At 38.2% G+C, this 20,295-nt stretch overlaps 1 protein-coding gene and 1 long non-coding RNA gene across 19 annotated transcripts in view; one reads left to right on the plus strand and one right to left on the minus strand.

Moving 5' to 3' along the window:
• Positions 1–19,173, minus strand: part of RBBP8 (RB binding protein 8, endonuclease) — a 103,656-nt gene extending 84,483 nt beyond the window's left edge. For 5 of the 18 annotated variants that reach the window (XM_070629697.1, XM_070629694.1, XM_070629696.1 and 2 more), the window contains exon 1: positions 2,350–2,488. The gene's annotated coding sequence lies outside the window, so the exon portion shown is untranslated. Of the gene's footprint in view, positions 1–2,213; positions 2,580–18,933 lie in introns of those variants that run through there. The other 13 variants (XM_008523296.2, XM_008523295.2, XM_008523294.2 and 10 more) reach the window with 8 other exon arrangements.
• LOC139084812 (uncharacterized) lies at positions 11,788–19,285 on the plus strand. The gene is made up of 3 exons (XR_011542589.1): positions 11,788–11,927; positions 12,162–12,253; positions 19,161–19,285. It is a non-coding gene; the product is annotated as an uncharacterized lncRNA (long non-coding RNA).
• The last annotated feature ends 1,010 nt before the right edge of the window (positions 19,286–20,295 follow it).

Here is a 20,295-nt window from a genome sequence, read left to right on the forward strand (position 1 = left end):
AATTGAAAGGATTCTGATACAGAGAGGTTTCTAATCATTCATAGTCAGTATTGATTCACTATTCTAAAAGAACTTATTGCTTTTTTAACTTTTGAGTTGATATGGAGTGCAACAATACACTGAACCAAAAACTGGATAACATTCTGAAATATTCTTGACTTAATAAGCATTCATATATCGACACACATCTATATACATCCAAAGACATGTTATAAAAGAGAAAGAAAGATGAATGACATATTAACACACATAAGTATCTGAACAGCTTTCTCACAACAGGAGAAATCAGTGAGCAAACTACAGACACAGCAAAGATCTCTGAATACAGAAATATCTAATAACAAGGCAACTAGGGGAAAGCTATCTTGTGCCTCTCTCAGAGTAAAGGTGAGTAAGTTTATTATTTGTGCAGCCCTTGAAGGAAGCAACAGGCTATTAAGAAGTTCAAGTGGATTAATAAGTATTTTAGCACGTGTTCCTAAACAGAAATTATTAACTAGCTACCACTAAGAAAGTAAAATGATTAACAAGTCTACTAAACCTCACATCTCTCTCTTAGCCAATGCCTTATCGCTGCTAACAAGTGTGCGAACTGATTTCAGTGTTTCTTGCTAACCATTTCTTGGGGTCTCTGATGAAGATAGCAACGCCTTTTTTAAAGGAATCAAGATTATACGTGAAGCCACTTGGTAAACTGTAAAGCACCACAAAAATAAAAATATATTTTTATTAACTTTTTCAAAAATTGTGATTACACTTTTTTTGAAACAATCAGAGAAAACTGAACATGCACTGGGTTTTCGATAATATTAGGTAATTATTTTTAATTTTCTTGGGTATAATAATGATGTGGTCACGTTTAAAAAAAAAAGGCCCTTATCTATTAAAGAGATATATATTGAGGTGTTTACAGGAAAACCGACATGTTCTCTGGGATGTGCTTTAAAATACTCCAGCTGAAACAAAAAATGGATGTGGGGTGGGGAGATGAAACAAAAAGGGCTGAACTTTGACAACTATTGAAGCTGGGTAACGGATGGGTATATGAAGCAGTTCATAATTCTAGTGTCTCTCTCTTGTGTATGTTTATTATTTCCTTAATAAAATTTTCAAAAGTGGGATTAGGTACATTGCATCACTACAGCTTTATTTCCAAAGAGGCTTGTATCCTACTATTTAACTTTAAGAGATTAATCAACAGGCCTACATTATTGTCAATAAAACCACCATTTATTAAGTGTGCTCTACCTACCAGGGATCAGCTTTTTGTAATCATTTTCTTAATCTTCAGAAAAACTCTATAAAACAGCTACTATTATTAATTTCATTTTAGAGTTGGAGAAACAGGCTGAAGAGATTAACACTGCTAGGACCGGCTATGTCACTGCTGGAACTCAAGTTGCAATGCCAACTAACTACAAAAACTTTTAAGTAGCTCCCCCCAAAATTAGCTATTTCTATTAAGTAAATACTTTAAAATAAACTTTTAATTACTTGAAAAAATAATGTAAAATTGCATAGTATTAAACAGTTTAAAACCAACAGTGTAAAATAAGCGTCAAGAAATGTATCTATATTCGGAGATTGCATAAAAAGTTGTGTTTTCCCACATGAAACAGTTTATTAACATTAAACTTGCAAATTCTGTCTTATAAATCCCTGTCCAACCTATCTGCACGCCCGGCACTTTCTGTTGGCTTGTGTCTTGGCAGAGAACCGTTATTCGCTGCACGACACTGAGCTTTAATTTCTCAGCGTGCACCTTGCCTGCCAGGTGGCATTCTGGGCTCAAAGTGCTGCAGTAGTGTCACGCATTTCTGCGCCTCCGGTAGCAGTGCAAACATCACACTGAAGGTGCTCGCAAAAGCCTTCTCTCCTGTCACATCACGCGCCTTGTCATACAGGGAAGGCAAGAGCCGCGCCTCGAGTCACTCAGGGGCCCTAAACTGTGCAGGGAATTAGAGCAGGCCCGCTACGAGCAAGGCAGCAGGCCAGAGACCCCTCTCAGGACCTTCGGCCACCCGCGGGCTCGGCGGCCGCACTCTCCCGCACGCTCCCAAGGCGAGCAGCACGGCGGCGCATGCGCGGGGGGCGCGGCGCGGGAGGCAGGTCCTCAGCCCGCGCGGGAGACGAGGAGCAGCGCGCGGCCCGGAGCGCGCGCTCGCCCTCCCTGCCGTCCGCCTGCAGCCGCGTCTGGCCCGGCCCCAGCCTACCTCCTCAGACTCAGCCCCAGAACCGCACGCCACACCACCCGGGGGCCCGACGCTGCCGGTCAGCGCGCAGCTCCAGACCGGAAGCTGCCGTCACGACCGGGCGCTCAGGGTCGGGGGAAGAAGAGTCCTTACTCACGCCTTCCAGGATTGCCTCGAGATTCCCAAGAGCCCCGGGGAGAGGCGGCGCACTCTGGGGCTGCGCAGAAACGGCCGCTCGCTTTCCTCCTCTTGCCCTCGCAGCCTGCAAACCCCCGGCGGGAACGCCGGCCCCTCGGGGCAGCCCGCGCTTTCCGCGGGCGGGGCAGGGCCGAGGGCTGCCGGCCGGGCTCGGAGGCTACCGGCCCGCCCCGCCCGCGCCCGCGTGACGTCACTCGGGAGTTCTGGCGACGTCACGCCCCTTCCTCCCGCCGGGGGCGGACGGCGCCCCTGTGACCTGGAGGAGGAACGGGGCGGACGAGGCTTCCCCCCGCGCGGGGTGGTCACCGGGCAGGGCGGCCGGCGCGGGGCTGTGGAGCTGCCCCGGAGAGCGGCCGGGGGTGCTGTGTGCGAGCTTCGGGGGCGGGGCGCCGGGGGGAGGTCCCCGCGTGTGACTCCGCAGCTGGGCGGCGGGCGGTGCGCCTGGACGGCCGCGCGCGGACAGTGCGAACGCGCTGAGGGGCCGGCCGTCGGCGGCCTGACGTGGTGTCCGGCCTCGGAGCTGTTCCCTGCGGCTGAGGCGGCGGCCTGAGGGCGCGGGGAGGGGCGGCCGCACGCCCGGCGGCGCGCTCTTGGCTGGGGTTAAAGGGCAGGTTTCTGGCGAACCTGCAATGAGAAGCGATCAGAAGCGCCAGCATTACTGGTTGCAATAACACGCTGTTAGGTGATATTTTTTAAGTCAGCCTTTTCTGTGGCTGTTTCTTTCTAACATTCAGAGTGTTAGTACGTTTTCTTGTTTATCTTGATTTCCAAAGGAAGCGTTTTAGCATTATAAATTCTACAAATGAAGTTGAAGAAAAGAAACTGAATAGGCTAGAACCAGAATATATGCAGTGGGTTCCATGGTTCAGTACTTTTCTGTAACACTAATGAGACCTGAGAGGAAGGCAGACGATGAGATTATGAACTTTGAACAGTTAAGTAGTGTTCAGAAAATCGTAAATACAAAATGTAAAGGTAATTTCCCCCTCGTTTCCGATCCTGAGGGCTGAGTGGCCGCTTACCCTGTGATTGGACGGAACGGGCTGTTTCTGTGGGTTCTGGCCATGCCGCGGGGACGTCGGTGCCTGAAAGAAGAGGGCTGCGGGACCCATTACCCTGGGGTAGCTACTGTCGTTCACTTCCAAATTTGAGGAGATTTAATTCATAACCTTTTCAAAGAAAATGGGTGAAAAATTGACTATGCCGTTTTTAATACGACGTATGAGGCATAGTTGCTTGTATAAATGTTTAGAATAGAAATGGAGAGTTTCGTTATAAATGGCAAGAACCTGTAATCAGTTTGTCATTTAACAGAAAATTGAAAGAACAGCGTGCCTGCGGTGCAAAGGAAAACTAGCAGAACAGAATGACCTAACCTGTTCCTCTGCCTCCGCCAACGGCTGGGCTGTCCGATCCCTTTATGCAAGTCAGAATCCAAAGAATCAGCTTTGGCACCTTCTTCCGCCTTGGCCCCCACAGCCAGTCTATCGCCAAGTCCTGTCAGTTTTACTTGCCAAATATCTCCCAAATCCATCCCCTTCTCCCATCGCTACCACCATATTGCAAGATACCGTTGTCTCACCTGGTCTGCTTTCCATATGCAGCCACCCCACAGCTATGCCGCTTAAACCCCTTCAGCGGCTTACCGACTGTTTGAAGAAAGCCCCTTTGAACGACCTCTGCTACCTTTCCAGGTTCCTTTCCAAAGGTCTTCTGCCCTCTGGCCTCACTGGCATATCAGTGTCTCCTTGGCCTTTAGATGCTGTTGCCTCTGGCGCTCTCAACCAAACTTACGCCCCACTATTTGCCTAGCTGTTTACTGATCTTTTTATCTTGTTTTAATACTCTTCTATCAGATCCTCTTATAGCACTGTATGCCTTCCCGTCTTACACTATTACAGTTTTGATTATTTATTTAATTAATTTGGTCTTCCCAGTAGACTGTGTTTTTTGAGGTCAAAATCATGTTTTGTTTAACTTTTTATCTCCAGAAATTAACCCAGTGCCTGCCATAGAGTCAGTACTCTGTGGATAAATGAATGAATTGGGCATCCCTTGAGGAATTCCTATTTTTTATGTAAGTGGAGAAAATCTTTGAATCCATTCCAAATTCTTAGATTCTATTTATGAGATTTTATCATGGTCACTTTCACAGTGTTAATAATGGGCATACTCATAGATATTTGCCCACATTAAGGAGCTTTAAACCCCTTGTGGTGGAATGAATTATGGTGTCCCAAAGATTGGTGAGAAAAGAGAAGCAGCTATTTTGAACTCTTCATAATACTCGGTTTCTCCTATTTTATGGCTTAGAACAATGCTTCCCAAAGTTCAATACTTAGAAAATGAATACTCATATTACATATTGTGATAAAAAGATGAGGCTGCTTCCATCCAGAGGCAACAGAAGTTGACTCCAACCACCCCATGCCCAGCGCTGCCACCTTGAGGGCTGGAATTTGGATGTTGCAGCATACCTATAACCCGCTGGAGGCCCCTGGTTAGGATGCTCAATTTAAAAATTGTGTGGTGAAATGGTTAAAGTGGTAAATTTTACATTATGGACTTCTAACCACAGTAAGAAAATTGTGAGGTAGCCGTAAAAACTCTATGATTCTTAGAACTGTAGAATTTTGGAACTATGTAGATTTTAAAATCATCTAACTCAAGTCATTTTGCAACTGAAACTCTTTGTTGATTCTGCAGTCTGCTTAACTTCTACAGCCAGATAGCTGAGGGTTGTGAAGAGAATAATCACATAACAGGTTAGACTGATACTACTAAAATTACATGAGTTCACACCTCATGTAGGGCATTGATTAATCCTTAAAATAGCCTTTGCTCAGCTCCTTCTGTTTCCTTTGCTGTCTTCTAAACCTTCACTGTTTTCCTCAAGCTTCCATATAGTATTCTTACTCTCAGCAGACACCCCAGCCTCCTGGTTAAACAAGACAATTGGGCTCAACAGGTGTGATCTTCCTGAACTTCCCTTTTCCTTTCTCAACCCTGTGAATGAGGCAATACCATTTTGCAGGTAAAAAGGCAACCCGACTCCAGTTGCTTCTTACCACCTCTTGTGCATCCATACTGGGCCAAGCCATCGTCATCTCAAATCTCTTCTGCAGCAATAGCCTCCGTTTTTGTTTTTTTAAAAAATAATCTTTCTACTTCTGCTCTTTTCCCCTTACAGTGTATTCTCCAAAAGCAGCCAAAGTGATCCTTTAAAACCTAAATCAGAACATGATGTTCCCCTGCTCAAAACGTTCCAGGGTCTTCCCATCACCTAATAGAATAAAATCAAACTCCTTTCCTTGGAGTCAGGACAAGTCAGCCACTGTATTCTACTGATGTTACTTCCTAAGCTAGGTTTTGAATCAGAGCTTTTCTTTCCATCCTCCCTCTTATTGCCCTAGTTTAAGCCCTGATATTTCTTACCTAGACTCCAGCCTCCTTGCTTCCTGTCTTGCTCACTGTAATACAGTTGCCGCACAGCTGCCAGAGTTCTAAACCATTACTTCTGATCCTGACACACCCTTGCTTAAAACTCTTCTGTGGCTCTCCATTGCCTGAAGGTTAAAATTCAGTCCCTTTAAAGTGTCACTGAAGCCCTTCTTAGCCTTGCACACTCTCAACCCTCCACCTCACCCTTTCCCTCTAAAACAGGATTTTGTTCCTCCCTCCTCCCCTTTGCTATTTCTTTGTATTGGCTCATTCAGTTCTCTTCTCTTGGAATTACCTCCACCCAGATCCTTTATATTTCACCTTTTTGCTTATCCTTTAAGACTCAGCTGAGGTAGTGCTGCTTCCAGGAGACTGACCTAACAGTCTCTCTTCACCCCTCCTTCCTACCCTCTTCCGCAAATAGCACTCCCCATTCTCCCATACCCGTTTATATGTATCTTTATCACTGCATTTAACACCATTATATTGTAATTATTTTTATATCTTTTATCTTCCTGAACTAGGCTGTGGGGGCTTCCTTGAAAGCAGAGATTGTGCTGTCTTTATTCTTCCCAGTATTTCAAGTTCTTACTACAGAGTCTTAGCACAGCAGTATCCAATAAAGCCACATATATAATTTAAAATTTTCTAGTAGCCACATTAAAAAAGTAAAAAGAGGGGCTGGCCCCGTGGCCGAGTGGTTAAGTTCGCGCGCTCCGCTGCAGGCGACCCAGTGTTTCGTTGGTTCGAATCCTGGGCGCGGACATGGCACTGCTCATCAGACCACGCTGAGGCAGCGTCCCACATACCACAACTAGAAGGACCCACAACAAAGAATATACAACTATGTACTGGTGGCTTTGGGGAGAAAAAAGGAAATAAAATAAAATCTTAAAAAAAAAAAGTAAAAAGAAACAGGTGAAATAAATTTAATACATTTTATTTAACCCAATTTATATAAAATATTATCATTTCAACATGTAATCAATATAAAAATTTACTAATGAGACTTCTTACTGTTCTTTTTCTTCATACTGAGTCTTCAAAATCTGATGTGTATTTTACCTTTACAGCATATCTCAAAATTTGGATTAACTCCATTTTAGGTGCTCAAAGCCACATGTGGCTAGTGGCTACTGTATTGGACAGCACAGGCCTAGCATATATAATGAACAATGAGTGTTGAATGAACAAATGAGGTTACATGATTTACCTGAAGAACCAGGATGGAGCTGGGACTAGGACACGGAAATCTGATTCCTCATCTAAGGCTATTTCTGCTTTGTGCTGTGCATTTCCCACCTCTCTCCCACTCCCCACATCAACCCATTGCCCTCCCCACCAGACTGAGGGCCTCTATCCCCAGGCAAAAATTTAAAAGTAAATGATTAGGCTCATTATGATTATTTACACAGTATTATCCGGCACCTCTAATATTAACACACAATACTAGTAAACTGGCATGAGCTGTATACTTACAGTCAGAACTATTTTAAGAATAAGACAAAAGGCTGTTTGAGAGATAAGAGGGAGGAGAAACTTTAACACAAAAGAAAATTGTGTCAACTGTCAACATTTATGTCAACTTGAACACTTGATTTAATTTTTTAAGTTGTTTACAGTAATTAGTAAGTGTTGTTTGGGGGCAGGAATATACATCAGTTAGTGATCTTGCCCCAAGTGCCAAAATGTTTTGTTTATGGTATGAGTTGATGATGCCAAGATTCCAGTTATGTTGAGCAGTTTTATAATTGCTTTAAAAGATATATTTAATATTCATGGAGGGTGTCATATCAGTTTTTATTTTGACAGTCTTAGGTGGTCATTAAAGTGCTTATAACAGACATTAAAGATTATGCATTGTTTTTCAATTAGAAAAATTAGCCTCGTATAGTCTGGCCAACTTCCAATTTAGATAAAGAAGCTTTATTTTAATTTTTACTATGGCTGCATATACCTTCTTCATTTCCCTTTATAAACTATTAAAGTAGTTTTTTGTTTGTGTGTTTAAATATCATTCACTTAGCTACTTCATTTCACGTCAGTAATGGGCAAAGTTTTATTAGATATATAATTTGCCCAATTTAGGAACTCTCTGTTTATGCTTGATAAAGATTCCTATCTAGTTACCATATACTTGCCTAGTTGACTAGGTTTAAATGATGGTGGGCTGATCAAGAATGTTAATAATCTGTTATTGCAAAATGATTTATTATTGATGGAAAGGGGCATCTTTTTCTTCCAGGTCAATCATTTATAGTACATTGGCTGCTTAGGCAGTATTTCTTACCTATGCACATAGGTTTATGAAGGAATTTTGCTAGATAGTTAGGGCCTTATGCCTTGTCTTTTACTGGCGTTTATAAGAACCTCTTAGCTTAACTGCTGTAGAGATGATAAAAGAATTTAAGAGTGATCACTAAGACTGTAGAGTAGAAAAGTGGATTTTGTTTTGGGAGTCTTGAAAAACTAATCTTTACCTTTTTATCCAGTAAATATAGTATATACTTCATTGTCCTATGTACGTATGTATAGTGCCACCATGATGGAAGCTGTGGGAACAATATTTATTTACAGTAATGTAAATGGAAAATATTATGAAGGGTTAATTGTAGGAACAAGTCACTGACGCTTGGATTCTATTAACTGAAGCATTGGTGACAATTTGTTTTTGTGAACTATTTAGGATACTAAAACTGACACAGATAGACTTCCTCTTCTCAAATCTAGTACACTTCTTGTATAAAGTGACCCTATGCCCTGGCCTACCAGCAACAGTTCTGGTTAACATCTATTATTCTGGCTTAATTATTAATAGTGCTCCTATTTCCTCTCAAAAATGTCCTGATTTGGATGATAAAATCATATAGTCAGAGGCTTTAAGGAATTTGAAATGTAAACTAATAAGAAAGGATGTGGTGTAGGTCCGCACCCTGGAACCAAACCTGGGCCACCAAAGTGGAACATGCCGAATGCCAAACTTAACCACTAGGCCACAGGGCCAGCTCCAAAAAGGGAAGATTTCAATGACCTTTTGTACTCAGGAATATTTCCTCCTCAGCTATGTACAGCCCTATCTAAACTATTTTTAAAGAATATTGTGGTATAGATAAGTCATAAAAGAACTGCATTTTTTGGTAAATTGTTCTCTAAAATTCCTATGAGTCGAGAACTGATTTAATATTAATAGAAAATGGATTCAAGAACAATTAGCAATGGTAAGATACAAAGTACTTTTCCTTCTTTGGATGTAAGTATTCTCTATTTCAACGTAGAAGTAACTGTCATGAAGGTATAACAGGTACACTTTTCATCTTTTCACAGAGGGTAAGAAATTAGGTGGTCTGACTCGCATTATATGTACAAACTAGTAGGTAAGTTGACCGAAGACTCCAAACTTGGTCTCCTGGTTATAAATCCTATATCTATGCTCTTTTCAGTACACCATGCTATTTTATAACATGCTATTTTTGAATAATAGACTATATAAAACTTATTCTATGCTTTATTTTTAATTTAAAAAATGTTTTTGATAAAATAACCAAAGTTTCTGAATTTTGATAAAAAGTTATTACCTAAAGGCGAATTTGTAGTCCCAGTACATTTTCCTATTTACTTCAGAAAGCTTTACATTATATGAGGTTACTAAAAGGACTTTTAAATTTGACAGCGATTTAAGTCTCACAATTGAGAAGAGGAAAATAAACTGGGCTCCCTCTGTCAGCGTTGGAGTGAAGTGCCTATTATATGGACCAGTCTCAGTTCATTTTTTCAACCTTTTTGCATTAATAATTGTATTTCTTAGTTATTATGGCACATATGCTCTTTTACTTGCCTTACAATAGGTGTAGACATTTGAGAGATGAATATAAATTAACTTCTAATGGAGCTAGCAAAAGTGTTATACTTGTTTTCTCAGAATGGTAGATTCTTAATGTAAGTTTAAAACTAAATATATTGAAGGGCCTTGCATTATATTGTAATCTCAGAAAGGACCAGAGAAGGTAGTGCTCCAAAAGATTGTGGCCATCTTATATAATCATTGATGGCATATAGCCATATTCCCAGCCTGTGGTACTACACAGGTCTTAAACTGGGAGCCAGGGCCAGGGTTTAAGCTCTGGCCCTGTCTCTGATTATCTGCATGATTCCTAGACAAGTCTTATTTTCCCAACTGAAAAATGAGAATACTCATACTTACTGTGCCCAGGGTTGCTGTCAGAATGAAATAATATATGTGAAATTTTTTGAAGAAGACTTCATAGAAGTTTGAAGCAGCTTGCCTATTGGGAGCAAAAAAGTAGAAGCCTTTCCAGGCATGTGCAAAGGTTCTGCTGGGGGGAATCACTGTGAATTCTGGACACCGTAGGTATATAGTAATGTATCTGTATAGGTTGATAGTGGGAAATCAGTAGCAGCTCTACCTAATTTGTTAAATGAATTCTAATTTTTAATTATAATCCTGTTGAGTAAGTAATTCAACTTCTTTGTGCCTCAGTTGTTTATCAGTGATATGAAGATAATAATATATACCTTGGGTATTTCACACGATTGTTGATAGGACTGAATGATTAGATATATATTCAAATAGTATAAGAAACTTGTTAATAGTAAATAGATTTAAGAGCTACAGCTAATCAGAGAGATCTCTTCAATTGCTAAAGTTAATAATTGTAATGAAATTGTTGAATTGCTAATTGTTGAATTGAGATTTATAATTATAGAAGGGATTAAATTACAATTTGTTAAGTTCTTTTACGTATCTTATTTGATTGACATAAATTTAAAATGTCAGGTAATAGCATTATATTGTTGTTATTTCTGTAACATTCCAAGGGGCTTTACAAATCCTCTAGCCCAACTACAGAATTGTATAGAAAGAACAAACTTATTTTTTCATTTATTTTAGAAATTGGTGGTTGTAAGAAATTTATTTAACAGAGATTTATGATCTACTCAGCTTCAAGTCCAAGAAAGGGAGTGTTGGTATCAAGTTGATTGTGATCTGCACTAGTTTAGTGAAGATCTGAGTATATTTGATAACTCCTTTTGAAAATAGGATCTATTATTATTGGGCTTTGTTCAGCAGTGTGTGTCCCCACTTTTTTTTATTTTTAAGCCCTCTTTAATCCAATTTCCCTATTTCATCCTTATCAATTCATTAGCTAATTTAACCTCCTTCTAAGAGTTGCTTTTTAAACTCAGATAATTATTCTAATATAATTCAAGTTAAATGAAAAGATGATATATTTTTAATCAGATTTTGTAATTTGTACCTATTTTTTCCTTGTTTTCTCTAAACTAAGTTTCTATCATTATGCAAACAAATATGATATTTACTTAATTAAAGCACAGAAGTGGCTATTCTATTTTTAATCTACTTGACTAGAGCCTCCATCTAACATATTCTTCAGAGCTGCTCCAGGATCACATTATATGTTATAATGAATTAGTTCTTGTAACTAGACCCCCTTGGACACAGTCCAAGACAAACTTGTACTATTCAAAATTCTGTGTTTCACTATAGTGAGAAGTGTTACTTGAGGGTTCAAAGTATTCAGTCTCTTTTTACTATAATTTTACCAATGTAAACTTGAACAATAAAGTCTTTGGATCAGTGCTGTAAATAAAAGTATTTACAGAATACACACTAACTGTTCATTTTGCTGCTGTTTGGCCCTTTAAAAATTGGCAACCAAATTCAGGAAATGAAATGTAGTTTATTAGAAAATACCTTTCTCACAGAAGATCAAGTGTCAGTGCCTCTCAGGTTTTGTGGGAATGGATCAAATACATCAGACAAAAATAGGCTAAAGTTCCTCACTTTCTGTTTGAAATTGCTGTACTCATTTCTCAGAAAATCCATTTTAGTTGTATAATATATTACTTAAAATTATGTTGGTAAACTAAGGAAAAAGCAGTTTCACCATGTTTGTCCTCTAATAGTGATCTACTGGATACCTCTTGGGCCCCGCTTGCTCCAGCCTTTGCAGTGACAGCCAGATTCATGCAGGTGAAACCTGACAGCCCCTCACTTGACTTTCTGACCTGGGAGCTTCTCTACAACCTTTGGAAACAGGAGCACAACCTGAAAGTGTGAGGAAATTCACAACCTATGAGGCAACCCGTAAATGACGAAAGGCAGAACTGGTGAATGAGTGCTCCTCTCACATCTCGCAGGCAATTCTGAAGGAGCTTGCTGACTCCTAAGAAGATACTGGGATTGAGCCGACTTTGCCCATAGTGGGGGATGAGCTCCAGGATGCACTCTTGTATTGGCTTTCCCTCCCTTTCCATTTTCTTCTCCTAATTCCCCACTCCTGTTCCTAGGATGAATTCCCAAATAAAGAACTTACGCATAATCTGGAGGACACAGGCTCTACTTTCCACAGAGAACCCAACTTAAGAGATAAAGGTTAAACGTAAGATTTTCATTTCACTATTTTAAAGTTATTAATGGAAAATTTAACTTTTGAAGGTTGGCATTCATGGATGGGACAGTCAAATTAATTGTATGCAGTAATTTGTAAGGATGTTAATGCTGACCCAAGATTGGTTGAACCATGTGCATTTGAGGCTATTTTTTGATAGTGATAATGGTTCTCTTATAAGCAAGAGAACCTTTTCTTGCTGCTTCTCAAACTTTATTAGACATTAGAATAATCTAGAAAATATATAAATATGTAGATTCATAGTATCTACCCACTAGAGATTCTAACGTGGTATGTCTAGAATGGAGGTCAGCAATATGCATTTTTGGTAGGCATACCCCAGGTGAATGAGATGGTCCACAGACCACACTTCGAGAAACATTGCTGCTTTATTACAGTGGTAATACTGCTGGGTATAACCCGTGACTACAAAATAAATTAAAGCTAACTGACTCCACAGGAACTGAATTAGTATCATGGCACCATTAATCACATGTTCTAATAAACTAAGTGAACAAACCACAGCCAGGGAATTCAGATTAAAAAGATATCCCAATTTTAATTTCAGCATCACCGTGCTCTTCTTTTCTAGAAATTTGATTTGATAGTGCTTACTTGGCTTTAACATTAGTATTAACATGTGGTTTGTTAATGGTAACAAGGAACTGCTAAGAATTTAATTTATGCTAGACATGTTTAATTTATACTTACTGGTAGAACTAGAACAACATGTCATTCATCTCAAAGAAGTAAACACATCTTAACAAGTAAAACTGTGGGAAAAAAGACTGGTATTGTCATGCTGGAATGGACTGAACAACTTTTCTTGCTGAATGGCGTATAGCCAGGCTCCAGTGTAACCCAGTTCCAGTGGCCTGTAGCCACGTTCCAGTGGTTAGTTCTATATTATAGTTAAAAAACAGTATGCTTGTTCCTGAGCAACATGTATTTGTTTTAAATTTTGTTGTACAATAGCTTGGAAAGTGACTAGAGTGGCATTTAACAGCTCACTAAAATGCTATGTAGATGGTATTTACCATTCAGTTCTTATTATATTATTGAATATTGATTACAATATTAATATTTTCAGAAATGTGAATGATCCTTCCATCTCAGACTGTATTTCATCTACTTTCAGTTAGTAGACCCCTGCCCTCCAAATTTAGACCTGTATACGTTAAGTGTAATTTTTTTATAGAAGACCTCAACACAGAATTCTATAGTATTTCTCCACGTCCGTAAATATTGTACTGCAAGCTATGTAAAGTTATCAATCTGTATTTCTTAATGTTTCAAGATAAATTCAGAAATTCATTAGATTTAAAATGTTTTAGGGGCCAGCCCAAGTGGCATAGTGGTTAAGTTTGCGCATGCCCTGGGGTTCACAGGTTCACATCCCGGGCGCAGACCTAGCACTGCTTGTCAAGCCATGCTGTGGCAGCATCCACATAAAATAGAGAAAGGCACAGATGTTAGCTCAGCAACAGTCTTCCTCAAGCACAAAGAAGAAGATTGGCAACAGACGTTAGCTCAGGGCCAATCTTCCTCACCAAAATAAAAATAAATAAATAAAACATTTTCCTCTTGGAAGGAAGTGTTTCTCGTTCCTAATCCAAATCATTGCAAAAATGATAGGCAAAGAACCTTTAAGGGAGGGGCTGGCCCGGTGGCGCAGCAGTTAAGTGCCCACGTTCCGCTTCTTGGCAGCCCCGGGTTCGCTGGTTCAGACCTCAAGTGCGGACATGGCACCACTTGGGAAAAGCCATGCTGCGGTAGGCATCCCACATATAAAGTAGAGGAATATGAGCATGGATGTTAGCTCAGGGCAAGTCTTCCTCAGCAAGAAGAGGAGGATTGGCAGTAGTTAGCTCAGGGCTAATCTTCCTCAAAAAAAAAAAGAACCTTTAAGGGAATAAACTTAAAATAGAACTTTGAAACTAAAAATTTGTTATGCAAGTTACATTTTCACTTTGTCGGTAATATGTAACTTCTAAGATAATAGTGTTCTGATTACTTTCAAGGTTATATGTCTTTAACACGATGAGCTATAACATTTTCTATTTCCCGGTTAGTTTTTGAAGCATAGCAAGTTTGGTTGTTGGTCCTGAATTATCCAAATTATCTATTTATATAGAAATGTTTTAAAAATATATTTTAAATTTATGTTACTCTCTGCCTTCTTTTCAGTTGTTTATTGTAATATCTACTCTAAATGTATGAAAATAAATGCAAATTAAATACTAATTTAATGACTAGTCACATAAAGCTAAATTGCTTAAGTATCTAATAAAATAGTTTTAATAAGAATAATTAATAGGCTAAATTGGTGAAGTGGTATTTTGTCTTTAGGTATGCCATTTACATACAAGCTTTTCACTTTGAGAAAAACAAAATTCGTTTACTGTGAATATACATTTCAAATTACAGTATCAGCATAAAGCTTATTTGTATAGATAGCAGTTAAACATCTTTTAGGAAGTTAAAGTTGATTGCAAGAGCTCAGTAAGATCAGTTTGTGTTATAAGTGGATCTATTTTTTGGTTCTAATATCAGGTTATAAACTATTTCCTGTTCTTAATTCACACATTGGAAGATGTGTCAACTGACCCAACTTTAGTTAGGCAAGCTCTTAGAATGTTTTGTCACATTATTCTGAACTACCTCCTGACCAATGGCATACATTTCATAAATATCTCACTTGTGAACTTTGCTCATTGCCTCTGTCTCCTAATCAATTTATCAGTCTGAGCTAATTCAATATTATTTTTAGAAAATGCTAAATCCTATTCAATCTTACTTCTTACATTCAACACATTTTGGACTTACTCTCCTTGTCATTATTTACTATCAAGAGAGTGCAATATAATTTAATATTGACCTACAATAAATTTAATTTGGAAGAGAATATTTTGTAGGAAAAAACACATTCTAGAGCCCTGAAGAAGTAATTCAATTGGTAGTAGAAAGAGCACAATCCTTAGAGCATTGGCCAACTAATCTGATGTCATATGAAATAATAGATATAAAATGCCTTTGAAAACTCAGATATCAGGCACAGTAAGGTATAACTTGGCCTATCTATGTCGCAGTTCCTTCCTTTGGTATAGATGATTGAAATTTGAATTTTTTTAAACTGTTTAAACATTTTAATCACCTTGGTATATTGCTCTCAAAATACATTTAACAAAGCCTCCTTTGAAGTGATTCTTTAATTGAACTTGATTATATGGGTTTCTAATCTTTTTAATTTAATAAGGTTAAAATATTATCCAATATTAAATCTTAATGCTTTCCAAGTTACTGATTTAATTTTTATCTCTCTGACAAAAATAAAATGTATATTCTAAGTTAAGCTTTGACTTCTCTTACTCAAGCTATTTGTTGAAATTTATTACACATTCTAAAGGAGTGGGAAGTATATTGACATTTGCTGCACCTACTGTGTTCTAGGAACTGTGCTAGGTGTTTTACACACAATATGTCATTTAATCCTTCCAACAGCCCTTGGAGAATGATATTAGTTTCCTTAACTTACAGATGGAGAAAAGAGAACTCAGAGAATTAAGTAATTCCCAAAGTAAACTAGTTTGTAGCAGAGTCAGTATTCAAACCCATCTCAGTTTGGCTCAAAAGCCCATATGTTTTTCAATATACTACCTTTTCTCTTGATTGTAAAGATAAGAAAGTAATTATTTTCCAGAGTCCACATGGACTTAACTAAATTTACCAAATTTAGAAGCATCCCTCAGGTAGGCTTTTACCTGTGAAAAGATAAGGGGATTAGGAGAATTAACATTTAGTTCCAGGAATCTGAATTTAAATAGTCAAGCTTTTGGTTCTGAAGCTTTCTGTAGTGCCACTTCCTTGGAATTCCTGAAGGTAAAAACATTTAAAGCATTTTTTGAACACTTGTGTGCAAAGCATTGTATTAAGAGCTCACCACTTAAATAACAGGTTCTGTCACCTTTAAGATGGGTTTTAAATCCTGAAATTCTGTTCTCCATAACCTTATTGAAATTTTCCTGTCAGTTCTAACCAAATTTTAGAAGTACTAACTTCTCTGGCAAATCTTAAACTATATCCATATGAGTGACTAAAACAATACAAAAATACATACATACATATATACTAAGAAAATGAACAGTTGTGAGTTTAAAGCAATATTACATCAGAAAATGACAGCAGAGTCCACAGAAAATCTGGGAAAATATGAAGGAATGCAAAGTACTCTTATCAGTTTGATACAAAATTTCATGATGGCATTATGAGATTAGAGTTTGAGGGGGTAGTCACCTTCATTACCAATGGCAACCCATAAATTCAGCCACTCTGCCAAAAAAGTTTGGGGGCAATAATGGTATAGATTAAAATATAAAAGCAAATAATTTCTTAGTTCAGTAAAAACTTAACATAACTATACGACACAATTTTATCTTTTTACAAATCCTTTAGAAAACATAGATTTCATGTAGTATTCAGGAGAGTTGATGTAGGGTACTGAAAAAATATTAGCCTGAGTTTGTATTCAGGCAACTGGGATGTTCTGGTTCCAGCTCTACCATTGGATTGTAAAGTAGTGATATAACTACATTTTTGGGCTTTTCATTCAACTCAAACATGAGGAGTTGGATTCATAAGTTTTTATTCAAGAATCATTCTAGTTAAATATCACGATTCTAAGTGCTTTTGGTAGGAAATACATGAAGATATTCAGGAAGGAAAGAGGTTACAGTTGTTAAGAAAGCTAGCATTGTTGACAAAAAGAGTCATTGTGTGAAACTGTGGCTAGGAATAAAGACAGAGGAATGCATCCCCCACTAGACTTAAAGAATAAAAAGATTATTAAATGAGAAAACACCTTTTTACCTGGCCTCTGAGATAATATAGGGCTGTATATGCACACACACAGATTCACATGTACAAACACACTTGACTCCTAATTTGATTGAAATTCATATATCCTTAATTTTAATCTAAACATCACAAGGTATCAATATTATAAAGGAATCAATTTATGGAAAATGCATAAAGGTCATATTTAATAAGACTTCTATATATTTGAAACTGAAAATCCTAGTAAATGAAAACTCTAGAATCTCTCTCCAAAATGTAGTTAGGCTTGAAATTTTACCCATAGATTTTATATGAAATATGTATCTAGTTCCTAAACAGCTTTCCTCAAAACCATAAACATAAAAAATGCTCAATAAATAAATTAGAATCCCAAATTAAGTTTATCTTTAAACAGTAAGCCCTGTATTTTAAACAGTATGGTTTAAATTTTCTAGATTACTGTATATAGTATATTTATCAGAAACACTAAAGTATATGCTATTGACATGTCTATATCTTGCCTGAAAACTAATTGAAAAGAGAAAAATTCAACCAACTAAAAATTTCAATCCATATTCCCCCAAAATTGTCAGAATACAGTTTATGCTGAATAAAATTAATTTTGATTTGCTGAATCAGCACATTTCTTTTGCAGATTCAACATTACACAGCTTTTTAGAAATTTAGCTAAATTATCAGAAGTTTTATGCAGAATTGCCTTGGAGTGGGACTAAAAGGTATCCAAAGGGTTTCCCTGCAAAAAATGAAATCTCGTCTGAACATTTTTTTTTTCATCAACATCCTAAAGAGACTTATAGACTTTGGGTCTGAGCATGGACTCTAGGGACAAGGAAAAGGATGCATCAATCTTGCTGTTCAAAGCAGTCATAGTAAGATGGCCTACAGGTAGTTCTGGGCAGGAAAACATTCAGTATAAATCTATTTAAAAAGGTATTTTAATTCCTAGGGAAATTCATATATCAGCTGTTATGCTAAACTGAATGCCCAGAAGATGTGTGCATTTACTTCAGTCTAATGTTAATAACTAAGGGGGTAGTTTGGTATGCCAAAATAAATCTACAGGGATTGGTAACTTTCATTTTAAATGACACAAGCTACTAAAATAAATTAATTAGATCAAAGAAAGAGAGAAGAAAAAGAATTATTTTAAAATATAATATAAATGAAAAGAAAATCCAAATATTCTTTAACCTAAAAAGTTTTTCAGACCTAATAGGCATGACAAAACCTGTCTTCATTCCTTTCTATTCAGCTCAGCAAGTACTTTTGAGCTCCAATAGTTAATCAGTTACCAGATTCCACAATCTTTGTTTTTCACACTCCTCAATTCTTGCTGTGAATTGTTCCCCTAATGTACTTAGGATCACCAAGCAGGCCAAGACTACTTTTCTTTATGCCTTAAAAAGGCCATTATTATTTTATCCACAATTAGATTTACCATATAAAATTTTTGCTATATAACAACAGCCTGTAAAACATGATAGTATATTATCAAAGTAGATGGTTTAAGATGAATCATTAATAGGTGAAATATATTTAGCAAAACTATTCAACCCAGCTTCTTAATGACTATAACCAGGCCCACCTTACAATAAAATATAGCAAAAGTGTACTATATACCAAATAACCTTTATCGAAACAAATCAATGAACATATATGCAAGTATTATAAAACAATATCTAACCAGCTTTACATAAAAGGCATAATGTAAATATATGTCATGTTAAAAATAGATAACTTCTTAAACATCATTTCTTAATTGAACCTTCCAAAAGTGCATAAAAAATTGCGAAATACAAAAAAATGTATTAACTTACCCTTCAATTTATTTAGAAAACCTCTGCTGTTGGTCAAAAGCAGAAGTGCTTCACTGCTGACACTCCCTGAAGCTATACGCTTAAACGGTAAATCAGAGGAAGCCACCACTCTGGACAATGCTAGTTTGCTAGACGCTACTGCTGTGTGGAAGAGTTCTGTGGCATCTGAGCTATATACAGTGTGCAATGGATAACCTAATATGCCTTTCATTTAACTGGCTGGGCAGGTTTCTACCGTCTGTGGAACATGGAATCAAACCAGAATATGTTGGCATAACAGGCCAGTCAAACCGGTTCTTCTGTGGATCCAGAACCCGTCCAACCAGTCTGCATCAAAGGCTAGCCCAACAAGCTGCAGCGGCTCAGCTCTGCTAAGCTTGTACCGGGTGAGTTATCCCCACCTCTGTCAACTCCCAACAAACTGCTCAGAATGTTGTAGCCTCCAGCAAAATAATTCAGAGTTCTAGTGGGAGGGGTAGAGCTGTGTCAGGTATAGCAAGAGTCCATTGTTATAAACCTCTCATTGTATATATTTGAGGATCTATCATCCTCAGAGGTAGGTAATCCTTTTTAAAAGGTACTCCAAGGCTCTCTGCAGACTAAAGCCTCTAGAAAGAGAGTATCTACAATAAAGAAGAATCCATATGCCTGCCCTTTTCCCCTAGTCCACTTGTCTCTGCTTGGCCTAGCTTAGCCTTGTGGAGGAGCTTGATATTCCCCACAAGGGTAGTGGCCCTGAGAGCTAGAAGGAAGCATTTCTAGAGGGAGGAAAACAAGGTATAAGTTGATCAGACATTTGCCTGTGTGTGTTACCTTCCTTGTACTCAAATGATCCTCGTACCATTCCAGCCAAAAATTGGAAAAACTCCTATTTCTATATACTAGGACAGCTAGGAGAGGTTTTGCTTTGGATATTCAACTGTTGAACACAAATTATTGATATCTACTGTGTGCCAGCAACTATGCCAAGTACAGGGTTACAACGGTGAAAAAGACAAGTTTAGTAAGAGATGGGAGCCATGTCCAAGTTCCCAGTTACGCATATCTAGTCATCTTTTGGAAGGAAGAAGTGAGCGACACAAGATCACATTTTGACAGAAATTGGTTTGTATTAAGGGAGACCATGTGAGATTTGTTCTTACTCTCTCATAATACTTGCACATTTAGAAACAGTCTTTCCTATCTCCTAATGCAGTGATTCTCAAACGTTCCTGCTGAAGTATCATCTGAAGTGCTGATTAAGAACACAGATTACTGGGGGCTGGCCTGCTGGCATAGTGGTTAAGTTCGCGCACTCCCTGGGGTTTGCAGGCCCAGATTCCAGGTACAGACTTATGCACTACTCATCAAGCCGTGCTGTGG

Source organism: Equus przewalskii, chromosome 7, assembly GCF_037783145.1.
Source record: "Equus przewalskii isolate Varuska chromosome 7, EquPr2, whole genome shotgun sequence".
NCBI classification, from domain to species: domain Eukaryota; kingdom Metazoa; phylum Chordata; class Mammalia; order Perissodactyla; family Equidae; genus Equus; species Equus przewalskii.